At 45.5% G+C, this 12,087-nt stretch overlaps 1 protein-coding gene across 1 annotated transcript in view; it reads right to left on the minus strand.

Annotated features, from left to right (window-relative positions):
- The window catches only part of LOC129695846 (limbin-like), a 146,925-nt gene that overhangs the window by 24,850 nt on the left and 109,988 nt on the right, over nt 1-12,087 (minus strand). The gene's annotated exons all lie outside the window — the stretch shown is intronic.

A 12,087-nucleotide genomic window follows, 5' to 3' on the forward strand; every position in this document is an offset into this window, starting at 1 on the left:
AATACACCCCTTAAGGTCTAATAATGAATCTAATAATTTCATGTAACCTGGCTGAAGAAGGCTCGACCTGAAAAGTCACTTATCCAAGATGCTATCTGACCCACTGATTTACTCCAGCTTTTTGTGTCTAATCAGCCTTTCTAGTTTCAATAGAAATGTGCGTTTCTGATGAAAGGTCGTAAATCTGAAGAATAACTTCATTTCTTTCACACATACACCTACTTTGCTTGCTAAACATTGCCAACATTCTCCATTTCTATTTCAGATTTCTAACCTGTTTCTTCAGTGTGTATCTTAACGTTTTCCCTCTTTAGTTTCCCTGTTTTCAATTGTCTCCTTTTATTTACATCTCCTTAGTCGTCATTATCAAGTCATCTGCCCTGTGCTGCCCTCTCAATTCTATTTGAGAATTATTTCTCTGATGCCACATTACAAATTATCACAAGATTTATCAACTCAGTGTGCGGAACAATTAACTACAGAAAAACTCCATGTAAATAGTGCCATTCGTGTATCAAGACCTCTGGGCACATATCAATGCAAACAGTATTTTATATCAGCAGGCCAGGCACAGATAAACAATCTCCACTGGTTAAATAAACAGATTTTAACCGCTATAACCATATAACAACGCCTGCATGGAAACAGGCCATCCCGACGACTTCGTCCGTGCCGAAGCAACAATAATCTCCCCTAGTCCCAATACCTGCATCTCCTCCACCTCATCTAGTGCATCCTCTTCCCTAGGTCCAGCTAATTTACATCGGGGAGATTTTTAAATGATAAAAAACGAACATTGCCTCCGACCACCTTCACTGGAAGCCGCATTCCACACAGCTACCACCCTCTGGCTCAGTAAAGAAGTTCCCCCTCCCATTTACCAATAAACTCTCAGTCCTGGGTCTCATGTCAGAGTCCCCTTGTTTGGAGGGACTTCACCTACTCTCAGTGGGGAAAAGCTTTTCCATGTCAAACATTGTCTATCCCTCCCAATTTTTTAAAAACTTGCTGTATCCTCCCCTTCCTTAACCCTTAGCTGCGCCTCCAACCCTCCTATAAAGCCCAACTTCGGGCAACCTCCTCTGTAACTTAGTTGCTGAAACCCCCCCAACATTCTAGTAAAAGAAGGGTTTTCTCTCCGAAACGTTGACATTTCTTCGCTATAAGATGCTGCTGCACGACCAAAATTTACACCATACTCCAGAATTGGCCAGCATCAATGCAGTTACAATTTTAACATTAGATAAACAATCACTTCTATACTAATTTATTTTAAGAAGATTTTAAGAATCTAAACTAAATCTTTTTAGAGGAGAGAAATAAATGGGTACCAAGATATGGATGAGAATAGCAGACTTTTGGTAACTAAAAAAAATGGCCACTCATGAGTGAACGATTAATGTTGGACAACCACAAGAAGAATTCAGCACTGCGGAGATCTCCAAGATTAGTAGGATTGTACAAAGCTGTAAAGAAAGGATTTTGACACAGCTTGTACTGTGGCAATTCACCTGGAGAAGACAAAGAGCTACGTCCTGTCTGGTTCCACAAGGGGTGGGCCCATCAGATCTCTTGGCTCACATGAGAGATTGACTGATTGAAAGATACAGCATGGAAACAGGCCATTTGTCCCACCAAATTCACACCTACCATCAATCATTTGTTCACACCAGATCTATGTTATCACACCTATTCACTCCCTATACACTAGGGGCAATATACAGAGGCCAATTAACCTACAAACCCCCACGCCTTTGGAATGTATGAGGGAACAGAAAGAAACCGAACCATGTGGTTCCAGGGACAAGGTGCAAACTCCAGGCAGACAACACCTGAGATCAGGATCGATCCTGGGTCTCTGGTGTAGTGAGGCCACAGCTCTAACAGCTGCATTACTATGCCATCAGGACTTCTAACTCTCCCATTGCACCTTTCCCAAGTAGTCTCCCCTCCAAGGTATCAATATGGATTGCTAATGCCTGTGAGCTGAATTAATTCTAGAACCTTGGGAACTATCCAGTCTTCATGGTCTTTCCTGGCTGTAAATTACTCCAACGGTGTTTAGATTTGCTTTTGACTAATTGTGTAATGCCCTGAGAAGGACTTGAGAAGGACTTCCTTCAGTGCTAAATGTAACTGATATTTGAGCAGATCACAAAATCAAACCTAGTTTCTAGATACTAATTGTGTGAAAGATGGGTCCTGAGCTGAGATGCACCATATTTTAGGATGTTGGATACAGAGAGCCCGGATGAAGAGCGGAGCAGAAGGGTGCAAGGACAGAGGGATCAAGCACAGATGGGTTCCGAGAAGGGACGATGAGGACATATTTGATTAGGATGGGATAAGATGTCTTAGTAACATCGGCAAAAATGGAGCCCAGGAAGCCTGTTGATTTGGCAACAACACTGAGGAAATGGAGATAATCTCATAGTGACGATGAGTGGAGAGGGACTAAATGGAAAGATGTGAAGATGTGGAATATGGGGCCAGTAGTCTCGGTGGTTTAATGCCAATAAGTGAAGCAGGCAATGTCTGAAAAGGCAGTCATGATCTTTCTGACAGATGCAGCGAGAAAGCGCTTTTCACACCTGTTCAACAGAACACAACAAAATCTTAGACACAAGACATATTGCAACACTCACTCTGCTTTTAGCATAGCACTGAAAGGAAATCACCAGGAGAAACAAGAACAATATGGATGATTTGAAGCAAAGGCCTCAAGGAGTTTAAAGACACCAATTTGTACCACAGTGGACTCCCAAATGAGTAAATTGCACAGGTAATGGTAAGCTTCGATATGTTCATACTGTTTACTGAAAGGTCTGTGAGCTGAGGAATTACAGGGTAGAAATGTCCTAAAATCTCAGTAAAGTTCACTCTTCCCAAATTTCAGCAATGTTATATCCTCATTACCATTAACTGCATTCTGTGCACAGAATAGGAGAGATTTTCTTCTATTGATTGCACTGCAGGCAAACTGCCAGCTTTGTGCTACCTGTTCATTTCAATGCATTTGACATCCAGTGTGTGCTGACCACACGGTAGGTTGGGATTGTTACATCAGCATGGAGCAAAGATAAAGAATGATGAGCTGCAGTTAAAGCTTGCCCGCACCTCTTAAAGGGGAGGTGTACTGTGGCTGGCACGGAGCATTCAAGAAGTGAATCTAATCTTATGCCCCTGTCCCACTTAGGAAACCTGAACGGAAACCTCGGGAAACTTTGCGCCCCACCCGTGCAGTTCCCAGAGGTTCCCGGAGGTTTTTGTCAGTCTCCCTACCTGCTTCCACTACCTGCAACCTCCGGCAACCACCTGCAACCTCCGGGAACCGCACGGAAACCTTGGGTGGGGCGCAAAGTCTCCAGAGGTTTCCGTTCAGGATTCCTAAGTGGGACAGGGGCATTAGGAACAGTTTTGAATGGTGAGGTTCACGCCAGTGATTCCTGATGCCTTGGTGGAAAAGCTGCAAAATCTGCAACTTAGTTAGTGAGTGTCCACAGGAAGCCAGGAGATTTTCCAGGCAACTGAGTTTTAAATAAAAGGGACCCGTAGTTGTCCAGTTTTTGGAGTCAGGCCTTGAGGATCAATGTACTCAGATTTAGATTTTTAGATTTTGGAGGAATAGCATGGAACCATGTCCTTCAGCCCACTGGGTCAGCTTCGACAAGCGATCACCTGTACACTAGCACAATCCTACACAAGAGGGACAACATACAATTTTTTTACCAAAACTATTTAACCTGTATGTCTGGAATGTGGGAGGAAATTGGAGCACACAGAGAAAACTCAGGCAGACACTGGGGGAATGGATTGGTTTAGAGGGATATGGGTCAAATGCTGACAAGGGGAACTAGTGAAGATTGGGCAGGTCCATCGGTGTGGGCAGGTTGGACCGAAGGGCCTGTTTCCATGCTGTATGACTCTATGACTGCCGATTGTTCAATCCTGATAACCTCTGCCTAAACATCTCTCTCTCTCTCTCTTTTTTTCTCTTTTCTCCTGCAGCTGTCCGTCTTTTCATCTATTTTTATTTTTAGTTAGTTAAAGTGTTTTTGTTATGGAGTTCTGGTCTTTTTTATGTGCGGGGTGGGGGGGGGGAGGGGGAAACTACCTTTCAGGGTCCCTACCTGGTCCGAGAGGCAGCTTTTCTCCGGGCTACACTGTCGACCCGTCCTTGCGGCCTACCAGTGGGCCTAGAGCGGCGTTTCCTGAGGGGACCGCCCAGAACCTCGGCTTCGGCGGCCGCACAGCACTGGAGCGCTATTGAGGAGCGGGCGATGCCTTGCCCGGGTCGCCGCGCTGGAGCTCCGGTGAGCTGAAGACCGCCGAGTAAAACATCGCGGAGCTGCGGGTCTGTGGAGCGGCCAGCTGCGGGCGGCGGCGCTGAACTTTTCATCGGGAGCCTGGGATCTCGCGACGAGATCGCCAGTAGTGGAGCTCCATCTGGTGCGGCCTTGTTGGCTTCGGAAGCCGCGGTCTCGAGTAAGGAGGCGGCTGTTCCAGGTGTCCCAAGCCGCTGAGAGGATTCTCCCGACGCCGGAGCACCATCACCCGGCGAGAACGGCCTGGAACATCGAGCCTCCGTAGCGGCGACTGCGGAGGCCTCAATAGGCCTGACTATGGATGGACATGGGGATGAGACTGGATTTAGTGCCTTCACTCATAATGGAAACCATTGTGGGGGGATGTTTTTTTATGTTAAAGTTCCTTATTATTGTCATGTTGGGGTCAAGGAAAGAGCGTTCACGTCGCGGCCCTGTTTCAACCAATCTTTCCACCACCACGCACAAGACGCACAAGAAGCGCAAGACAGACACCATTGTGCAGATGCCGAGAAGTGTGTTCAGCTCTGGTGTGGACTCGATAAGAAGAAGATTGTCATGTTTGTATTCTTTTTTTATGTGCTGCATTGGCAACAAGAATTTCACTGCACCTAGGTGTATGTGACTAATAAAGAAACCTTTGAAACCTTTGGTCAAGTTTAATCCACAATTGGAGAGGGAGAAGAGTAGATCGGAGGTGTCAGTGTTGCAGTTGAATAAAGTGGACTATGGGTCCATGAGGGAGGAGCTGGTAAAAGTTGACTGGAAAGATACACTAGCAGAGATGACAGTGGAACAAAAATGGCAGGTGTTTCTAGGAATAATACAGAAGGTGCAGGATCAGTTCATTCCTAGGAGGAAGAAAGATTCCAAGAGGAGAAAGGGACGATCATGGCTGACGAGGGACGTCTGGGACAGTATAAAAATTAAAGCGAAGAAGTACAACGTAGCAAAGATGAGCGGGAAGCAAGAGGATTGGGTAATGTTTAAAGAACAACAGAAGATAACCAAAAAGACAATACGGGGAGAAAAGATGAAGTACGAAGGTAAGCTAGCCAAGAATATAAAGCAGGATAGTAAAGGCTTCTTTAGGTATGTGAAGAAGAAAAAATCAGTTAAGACCAAAGTTGGACCCTTGAAGACTGAAAAAGGTGAATTTATATTGGGGAACAAGGAAATGGCAGATGAGTTGAACAGGTACTTTGGATCTGTCTTCACTAAGGAGTACACAAACAATCTTCCTGATATAGGAATTCACTGTTGGAGAAGTTGCTAGGGGCCACGTCACTGAATTAAGGTATCTGGGGAGAGTGCAGGAAAGGGGCATTGAGATAAAGAATCAGCCATGATTATATTGAATGGCAGAGTAAGTTCAAAGGGCTGAATGCCCTATGCCTGCCTTTAATTGGGGATGGACATTAGAGATGGTATTGTCAGATATATCAACATCATGCGAACAAAGACAGAAAGAGATAGTTAAACAGTTACTTGTTCTATTGTCATCACGATACCCCCAGGGCCGGCCTTAGGAGGTGCGGGGCCCAATTGGGAACAATTTTGGTAAGCCCCAGGTTCCCAGCCAAGGTCTGTAGATTCATAGAAATATAATTAAAGTCTATTATAGACTTTACTTTCCATTCTACCATAGAGATATAGTCTATTGTAGACTTTATATCTCTATGGTAGAATGGAAAGCAATCAAAATGTGCGCTTAGAAAGTGCCTGCGACTTAATGGACCAAACAGATCTAAGCTACATTTTAATATAAAATTGCATACATGTAAGCCTACAAGTAGCAAACAAAATGTGTAGATCACCTCTGAAAAGTACATAGTTACAATACCACTTGTTTTAATGACTGTGAAATGAAAAAAAAAGTTATTTAATTAAATAGATACTGGAAAACCAATAACCATTGGTGAAAAACCAGTTCAGGCATTAAATTTTGGGCTTCAGCCCCATCCTACCCTTTGGGCTTCTACCCCATCCTAACTTAGTTGTGTGTGTTAGTTGTCTGTGCGTCATGTGTGTGTGTTAGTTGTCTGTGCGTTATGTGTGTATGGGAGGGAAGGAGAGAAGGGAGGGAAGCAGAGAGAGAGAAGGGAGGAAGAACGTGAGGGAGGGAAGTAGAGAAAGGAGTGAGGGAAGGAGAGAAAGAAGGGATGGGAGCGAATGAGATAAGGGAAAAGAGAGAAGAAGGATGAAGAGAAGGAGAGAAGGAGAGAAGGAGAGAAGGAGAGAAGGAGAGAAGGAGAGGGCCGGCGGCAGGAGCAGATGCCGGGGACCGGGCGGACGGGTGTGAGCTGAGGCCGATGTTTGTAAACGCTGCTCCAACCCCCGGCCCGGCCCGGCCCTCCGTGTATTGTTCACCGCGTCTCCCCGGGGAGAGAAAGGGGTGGATCCCAGGCTGTGTGCGTCAAGCACGGTGACTGGAGGGGCGGGAGCAAAGATCCTATAGCAAGCAGATTTATAGCTCCGGTATAGGATCTTTGGGCGGGAGCGCTGCCCCGGGACCGCGAGGGAACGACCCACCTCCCCCTCTTCCCCCTCTCCATTCCCCCTCACACCACCCTCCCCGTCTATCCTTTTCTTCCCCCTCCACCCCTCTACTCTCTCTCCGCCCCTCTCTCCCCCCTCCACCCGGGGTATATCTACCCGAGCCGAGAGCCGATTACTCTGGCGCGGGGCCCCCTTACTCGCAGGGCTCAATTGGGAGCAATCGGTCCAATCGGCTTAATGCCAGCCCTGGATACCCCGCATTTGCCTACAGCACATATATAACTGCGCTTCAAACAAAAGTCATCTATTGGGATACTTAGAGATGTTAACAGAACAATTTATTTCTTCCTTAATTATTAACCAGTTTGAATGTGTTAAATAACTATAATATTTTTTTTCTGAACAGAGAATGATTGCAGTAATCTAAAGAACAGCATTTCTAAATCTAAATAGTCTCAGTATAATTCAGCAACACAGGATGTCCAAAATGCCTGTAAGCATTAAATTATTTCATGTCATATTTTTGATTGCATTGACTTAAATCCATAATAACATCATAACCAAACCTATGATCCCTACCCTACATTGGATACAAGTTCATAGATCTCCTAGTAATGGAACACAGTCACTGCTCATTTCTCTGTACTGCAGTTTTAGAAATATATTACAGATTATATGACTCAACCTGTGGAGCTCGTCAGCCTTGTGCAGGAGTGAGCAATTTGTCAGTGGACAAATGGAGTTTTAACCAGATAAATAATGCGGTAGTCAGACTGCCTTTGAGGTAGTTTATGTGGCGTCATCTGGGATTTACAGTCAAAGAGCTGTTAATTATAAACAGCTTATCAGCATTTTGTGTGAAAAGTAAATCTGCAATAAGTGGATACCTGCAAGGAAACTAGAAACTGCTGGAATTGTGCAACAGCTTGTACCCAGGCAACACGGACATTTGCGGAGATGAGATGGAATATTTCCACCATTTCTGACTATGCTTAACAAAATAATGGCACTATAATTATTCCCTGAGCACATCAGTACATCAATGAATTTTGAAATGAATAGGCTAAAGCTCCAGTGAAACAGTGGGAGTGTAATTGCAGATGTAGAATCTGAAGCATTTGTATCAGATCACCCGTGGTGCAATTTCAGGGCTGATGGATTTAAAATTAATATTTTACACCATCACAGAAAGTGGACCGGGAAACATTTCTGAACTTTGGTGTGTCCATTTACTCATTGCTTTGTGATGTGCTTCGTGTTGTAGTTAGCTATTGAACTAGGCACAATATACTATGCTAAATATTAGCAACGTTACAAAATTTTGAGATTTTAAAAATCAAGTCTGCAATTTATCCCATCAGATAAAGCATAAAAAGAAGTTTAATTTGACACCTAATTCGCTTTCATATCTTCAGTATTAAAAATGTTATGGCCATTTTCATACTCAGAAATTAGCATCTTGTTCCCTATTGATTTTCCATTGATTTAACACAAAAGCTGGATTTGATTAAAAATGTGTACATAAACACGACGAAATGTAATCAGGAGCGGATACTTTGAAAGAAAAGTGAAATCTCTACCAAAATGGAAAAGATCTCGGCGATTCTGCGTCTGGTTTCGAAGTAGCCAGCAACCAAAGGAAGAAAGGCAGCCGGCAGCTGGACGGCCGGACACTGGACGCCAGCAGCCACACAGTTTTAAAGATAGACTAGACCAAGTGCAGACCCGTTGGGTCTGTTTCCCCAAAGGCGTTTGTGGGGGGGGGAGGTCTGCGGCATCACACACGCACAAACACCAGCCAGATGGGGATGGGGGGGGGGGGGGGTGAGAAGAGGGGAGGGAGGGGAGAGGAGGGAGGAGGAAACTGGACAGATTTGTGAGGGAAAGGAGAGCAGGGTAGGGGGTGAGAGAGGGGGATGGGGAGAGAGATGTGGGGGGGGGGGGGGGGGGGGGGGAGGAAGGAGGGAGGGAGGGAGGGGGAGAGAGGGGAAAGAGTGGGGAGTGAAAGTGGAGGGGGAAGGGGGGGGAGAGAAGTGGAAGAGTGGGGAGGGAGGGAGGAGAGGGGTAGGAGGAAGGGGGCGGGGGGGAGAGAGGAAGGGGGTGGGGTAGAGAGGGAAGGGGGGGGGGGAGAGAGGGGATGGGAGAGGGGTGAGGAGAGGAAGAGGGGGAGGTGAGAGAAGGGGGGAGAGAAGTGGAAGAGTGGGGAGGGAGGGAGAGGTAGTGGGGTAGCGGTAGTGGGAAGAGGAGAGGGGGGGAGTGGTGGAAGAGGGACAGAGGGGTAGGGGGAAGGGGGGAGGGGGGGGAGAGAGGGAAGGGGGTGGGGTAGAGAGGGAAGGGGGTGGGGAGAGAGGGATGGGAGAGGGGTGAGGAGAGGGAGAGGAGGGGGGGGGGAGAGAAGTGGAAGAGTGGGGAGGGAGAGGTAGAGGGGTAGCGGGGGAGTGGTGGAAGAGGGACGGGAGAGTGGTGGAACAGGGACAGAGGGGTAGGGGAAGGGTTGGGGGAGAGAGGGGAGGGAGGGGAAGAGAGAGAGGGGGGGGGAGGGAGAGGGGTGGGGTAAGGGGAGAGAAGTGGAAGAGTGGGTGGGGAGGGGAGGGGTAGGGAGAGTGATGGAAGGGGGACAGAGGGGTAGGAGGAAGGGGGCGGGTGGAGAGAGGTACGAAATGTAATCAGGAGTGGATACTTATAAAGAAAAGTGAAATCTCTACCGAAATGGAAAAGATGTCGGCGATTCTGGGTTTGGTTTCGGCGTAGCAAGGAATCAAAGGAAGAAAGGTGGCCGGCAGCCGGATGGACGCCGGATGCCGGCAGGCACACAGTTTTATATATTAATAGATAGATATATAGATAGAATAGATAGAAGCATTCTGAAACAAATATTAAACAATCTTACTTGGATGACCTGAAATTAAAGCATATCATTAGTTAGTTACCCAATTGTAGCTAATTCCAAAATTCAATTACTAGATCTAAACATCTATCCATTTCTTAAGGAAAGATTAACATTTTTAAATAGCCTAAGTGTCCAAAGAACATTCAGACAAGAATTCACAATAAAACATGATTTTTAAATCTCATTGACATTAATTTATAGGCCAAATGGAAGGGATTTAGTGTTCAATTGCTGTAAATTAATGGCCATTTAAATCAGCTTGCAAGTGGGATTTTGTGGAACGTACTGGTTTGGAACGCTGCCATTGCAGTGAATTTGAAGCCCATATGGCATGAAAGATACCGCGGGATTGAATGGGCCCCCAAGTCAGCTACTCGCAACATAAAATTTTGTATAAAGGGATCTTAAGAAGCCCTTTTTAATGTAAAAATAAACAACCTACCTTGCCTTGTCCCCTACATGAGATCCGTCCCGTTGTCGGGGTTTAGAGGATGATTTTTAATCTACTATAACAATTAAATAACCCAATTTAGTTTAAAAATACCTGCAGACAAAGAATTTCGCAGCGATTTTTCGTCAGCAACTAAGTAGGCTGAACAACATCGATTTCAACAGCCTAGAGAAAATCGCGTTTTAAACCCACCCCCCTCTCAAAGGCGCCAAAGTCACGCACACGGGCAGTGGCAGAACTGCAGCGCCGCTGAAGGTAAGTTTTGCAACATACCTACAAATATGACCCAGATAATTCTTCTCATTCAAAATACTTTCTCCATATTATGAGTACTGAGGTATTGGCTGAGGAGGGGTGTTCAGGGTAATTTCTTAGTGTGTGTTTGAAATGACACCTTGATATAGCATCCAGACTTACTCCAATAGCTATCTATTACATGGATGGCACAGTGGTGCAGCTGGTAGAGCTGCTGCCTCAAGGTGACAGAGACCCGGGTTTGATCCTGACCTCAGAAGCTGTCTGTGTGAAATTTGCCCATTCTCCCCATGACCACAAGGACTTCATACGGGTGCTCTGGCTTCATTTCATATCCCAAAGATGTGCAGGTTTGTGTAGGGAGTGAATGCAAAAGTGGGATAACGTTGCACTAGTGTGAGCAGGTGATTGATGGTCGGTGTGGACTTAGTGTGCCAAAGGATCGGTACCAAGCTAAACAAACCAACATACCTGCACCACCATCAAGGTGGCCTAGCGCAGGTCCCTTGCCCTTCCTTTGCCAATTTGATCATCTGTTGGTTCGCCTCGTGGCTTACTGACTGTGAACCAAAGCAGTAATCTCTGGAGATCTACTTCAGGATTGCTTTGAGTTGGTGAACTGGAATATGGTCAAGATGTTTTTTTGCACAGGTGTGCAATTTTTTTTTTTTTTTTAAAAATAAATAAATAAATACATAAATTGGATAGTTATATGGATGGGAAAGGAATGGAGGGTATGGTCTGAGCGCAAGTATATGGGACTAGGGGAGAATACGTATTCGGCACGGACTAGAAGGGTCGAGATGGCCTGTTTCCGTGCTGTAATTGTTATATGGTTATATGGTTATAATGTCATCCTCAATAAGTATACCTCAGTCGTCATAGGTTTCATCAAGAAATAAGTTGGCGACTGTGTCCTGACAGAGACAGTTAAGGTCTTCCCGAACCAGAAACCTGGGATGAATGGAGAGATTGACTCTCTGCTAAAGTCCAGATCCAAGGTTTTCAAGGAGGATGATCCAACACTGTACATGTTTACCTCCTTGCCTGAGGTCATCTGTTACTGGCCCTGATTTGACCTGGATTTTTTTGTTTCCAGTCCACTCCACGCCACCCCCGAACCCCCCGCCCCACCTCCATTACAATCAATCTGAAGAAGGATCCCGACCTGAAATGACAGCTATCCATTTTTTCCAGAGATACTGTCTGACCCGCTGAGTTATACCAGTATTTTGTGTCTATCTTTGGTATAAGCCAGCAATTGCAGTACCTTTTATTATATTTAAAGCAGATTTACTTTTTTAGGCATCTGAAAAGATTCAGCATGTCCACAAATATTCCCCCAGACTTGCACAGGTGTGCAATAGAATGTTTAGTTTTGTTTAGTTTAGTGTAGAGGTACAGCGCAGAAACAGGCTCTTTGGCCAACTGAGCCAGTACCATCCAGCAATCCCCACACACTAGCACTAACCTGCGCACACATACTAGGGACAATTTATAATTTTTACCAAAGCCAATTAATCTACACACTAATATGTTGCTGTTTGCTGGTGGCAAAAGGCTTGTTAATTAAGCTTTCAAGGATGTTGGCCTTGAAGATACAATTACCATCAGAAGACTGCTTCACTAGTTTGTGGAGCAACATTCCCAATTTTGCCAGGTCCACT

The sequence above is a fragment of the Leucoraja erinacea genome, chromosome 1 (assembly GCF_028641065.1).
Source record: "Leucoraja erinacea ecotype New England chromosome 1, Leri_hhj_1, whole genome shotgun sequence".
Taxonomy (NCBI): Eukaryota; Metazoa; Chordata; class Chondrichthyes; order Rajiformes; family Rajidae; genus Leucoraja; species Leucoraja erinaceus.